This window comes from Dermacentor variabilis, chromosome 2 (genome assembly GCF_050947875.1).
Source record: "Dermacentor variabilis isolate Ectoservices chromosome 2, ASM5094787v1, whole genome shotgun sequence".
Taxonomy (NCBI): domain Eukaryota; kingdom Metazoa; phylum Arthropoda; class Arachnida; order Ixodida; family Ixodidae; genus Dermacentor; species Dermacentor variabilis.
In genome coordinates this window covers 261,115,753-261,119,890 of record NC_134569.1, presented here as the reverse complement: position 1 = coordinate 261,119,890, position 4,138 = coordinate 261,115,753, and positions in this window count along the sequence as shown.

Here is a 4,138-nt window from a genome sequence, read left to right as displayed (position 1 = left end):
GCTGTGGTCAGTGCGAGCCGAAATATAAGACGGAGGGGCAAGAAAGGTTTCTTTTAAAAGGGGGTTCAAGTGAAAAACTTTGTTAAAAAGAGAGAGACGGGAATATTTGCGGCGTGACGAAAGATCAGGTAAGTTAAGAGTTCGTTTCATTGAAGGGATACTTGCATAGCGAGAATAATTAGATAAGACAAAGCGTGCACCGCGGTTTTGAATACTTTCAAGAGTAGAAACTAATGAAGAATCGGATCCCAAATGGCTGAAGCATACTCCAATTTGGAGCGAACTAAGGTTTTGTAAAGAGTTAGCTTCACGGAAGAAGGGGCAGAGCTAAAATTACGGCGCAAGTAACCAAGCATGCGGTTAGCGTTTTTAGTAACATAGTCAATATGCGAGTGCCAAGAAAGGTTATTTGATATGTGAAGGCCGAGATACTTGTAAGAGGTAACTGACGTCACAGGTGCACCATTAATAAAGTACGTGTGCGTGGCAGTGTTACGAGATATACGCACGGCCTTGCATATATTTGAATTTAGTCTCATGCACCAATTAGAACACCACTCAGTTACGCGGTTAACGTCGTCCTGCAGCTCTTGGGAATCTGAAGGATTAGTAATTTTACGGTAAAGAACACAGCCATCCGCGAAAAGCTTTATGGAAGAGGAAAGAACGCAGTTCGGGAGATCGTTAATGTAGATCAGGAAGAGAAGTGGACCCAGGACTGAGCCTTGAGGAACACCTGCTGGTACATTAGAAAACCGAGAATTACAGTTATTAGCGTTTACAAACTGCGTCCTGTTAGAAAGAATTTTTTTTATCCACTCGAGTACGTTTACGTCCAAGTTAAGTTCAGTCAGCTTAAGCAGAAGTAAATCATGGGTCACAGACTCAAAGGCTTTGCCAAAATCAAGAAATACGCAGTCAATGTCGGTACCTAGATAAGAAATTGCAAAGAGATCGTTAGTAAACTTCAAAGAGCTGTGTTTCACAGGAAAAGAACTTACGGTAACCGTGTTGACAGGGGTTGAAAAAGGAGTTTAATTCTAAAAACTCAGCCAAATGTGAATATCTTATATGCTCGAGAATTTTGCATGAAATGCTTGTTAGTGAGATAGGCCTGTAATTGCTGGGTTAGTGTGTGTTACCTGATTTGTGAACTGGAATCACCTTTCCCACGAACCAGTCGTGTGGAAGAACAGACTGCTTTAATGACTGAGTGAAAATGTGTGACAAAATAACAGCAGAAGTTACATTAGTACACTTCAAAATTTTTGAATTCAGGCAGTCTGGGCTGGCTGAGGAGGACGTTTTTTGATTGTTAATTAGGCAGCTAACACCAACCCAGTCAATAGAGATTGAATCCATGGGCGAAAAGCCAGAATTGGATACAAGCGGTAATCTATGTGACATTGCGGTAACATGGGAAGAAAACGCATCATTAAATGTATTACAGCGTTCTTCAGGAGCAACAGGTTCATCATTGGGGTATATTAATTGGATTATTTTGCTGGGAGTACCGTTAACTATGGTCCAGAATTTTCGAGGATTAGTTTGCAAGATAGACGGAAGTGTAACAGAATAAAAATGCTGTTTCGCACTAGCGGCGGCTGCGTTGTAGTCACTCTCAGTGCGGTAGTAAGCGGACCAAGTAGCGTCAATGCGTGAAGCTTTTGCGCGACGAAACAACCGCTTTTTTGTTACGTAGTCGCTTCAAAAAGGGGTCGAACCAAGGGGACCGTGGCTTGCAAGCGACTGTTCTTTGCGGTACGAAACGTTCGATTAGTGACAATTAATTTTTAAAAATGCACCAGTTTTCTTCAACACAGTGCTGATCGCAATTAGCGATGTAAGAAGCTGCGAAATTTTCCATTTCAGCGGTAATGGAAGCCAAGTCAGCTTTCCTGTAATCGCGGATCACCTTCGTAGTTTTCTGAACAGGAGCCCGTGGGTTGATATGAAAAGTGAGTGCAAGGTGATCACTTAAGCCTTTTAAGTAAAGAATTGGGGAAACTGTGTGAGGGTTCGTAGTGAGAATCAGGTCTAGTATGTTAGATGAAGAGGCAGACACGCACGTTGGTTTCAGTACAAGCTGGGTGAAGTGGAAGTCCAAACAAGTGTTTATAAACTGGGTACTCTGAGAAGACTGGGGCGTTGCCGTGTCATTATGCCAAATGATATCGGGAAAGTTGAAGTCACCAAGAAGAAAAAGGGGCGCATTTGGGTATCTGACAACTAATTTGTTCAATGCGTCATGAAGGTCATCGCAAAAGGATGTCGAAGCAGTTGGAGGGCGATAGCATGTGCAAAAAATGACATCTCTGTTGTCGAGTACAACACGCACGCAAACAAGTTCAAGTGGTGTTTCTATGGAAACTGAGTTCGAAGTGAGCGTTTCAGTAACTGCAATCAAGACACCTCCACCTGATCGCACACCACCATCGCAGCGATCACATGAATACACTTTGTCACAATAAAAAATTTCGGTATTTTTTATCCGAGCAGACAGCCATGTTTCGGTGAGACATACAATGTCAGCAGCGCATGAATCAATCACTGAGGACACTGTAGCACGTTTATTTAGTAGACTTCGCACGTTAGTGAAAAAAACTGATATGCTGTTATTACATTGCGCATGCGCTAGCTATGTCGAGCCATTTCCTTCGATAGCTTGACGCGACCGAACTGAAGAGCGTGCTGCACGTGGCATGTCGACTTCACATACATTGTCAGTGGTAGAACAGTAAACGTAGCACTTCTTGTTCAAAAATAACTTGTGAAGCCGTATTGAGTATGTCTAGCCCGATGCCTTAGCAAAATCAAGTAGCTTTTTCCTAGACTGGCGCGTTGCTCGGCAAAAATCTTCGCCCACAGATACCCCGGTGGATTTCGTATTAGATTTTAGTGCCAGAATTTTATCCTTTAGTTTTGAGCAAGAAAATTTCATTACAATCGGGCGAGTCTTATTAGCAGTATACGAGCCAAGTCGGTGGGCTCTACATACCATATTCTCGGGGATCTCAAACTTAAGATGATGAGATAAAAATTCACATACCAATTTTTCGGACTGCGCCCATGTTTCTGACGGAGTGTCAGAAATAGCATAAAGTATTAAGTTATCACGGCGGGAGCGATCTTCTAGATCATCGAGACGTGTCAAGAGAGAGGCATTTTCAGTTTTAACGGCGTGAGCTATAACTGCAGGTATGTCAGCTGAAGACGGGTTAAGCTCAAGTGATTCAACAAGCGATTGAACTGTCGTTAATCTAGTGGTTAAATCGGACACTTGATTAGTTAGTTGAGATTGCTTTTCATTTAATTCGGCGAGACCATTCATTACCTCTGTGTGTCGTGAATCTATTTTTGCTGAAAGGGCAGAAATGGCTGCAAGAAGTTCTTTGTACTGCGTGTCGGTTGCGGGTCCCGGATTAAGTTCACGTCACCATATAGGATGAGCAGCATTGGAACAAACGCACATTCACACAGCGAGGCAAAAAATACACTTGGGCACATGAAAAGCAGCAGAAAGACGTTACTCGTACGTTTAGAGTAAAGAGACGGAGCTTCACAAACCTGCATCTAGAAGCAAAAAGGGGTTAGCGGCGACTGCATGGTTGCCGCTTTTCCGTGCCCACTGAAAGTGGCCGGACGAAGGCAGCTGCTTAAGTAGAGCCAGAAGGGAGATGTCGCACCTGACGGCTGTGAATCCGTGTGCAAAGGTATGAAGATGGCGCCCTGGATTACTTGCTGGTATCAAAGATCTTGACTTGCTCGGTCATCTCGCCGTTGTTATTCAACCTCGTTATGATCGGGGTGGCCAAGCGACTCTCTCGCGTCGAGGGCGTCCGGCACACCATCTACGCCGATGACATCACGCTGTGGGTTCCGGGAGGCAGCGATTGTCACATTGAGAGCATGCTGCAAGAAGCCGTCGACGCGATTGAGGACCAGCTGAACGGTTCCGGTTTGATCTGCTCACCGAGCAAGTCAGAACTGCTGGTGTTACCACCGAAGTACGTCAGACGTAAGAAGAGCGAAGCGAGGGATCACGAGGCCATCAAGATCGTGACGAGGAACGGCCACGTGATCCCGGAGGTCGACAAAATCCGGGTGCTCGGCATGACTATAGACAAGCGACAGGGCA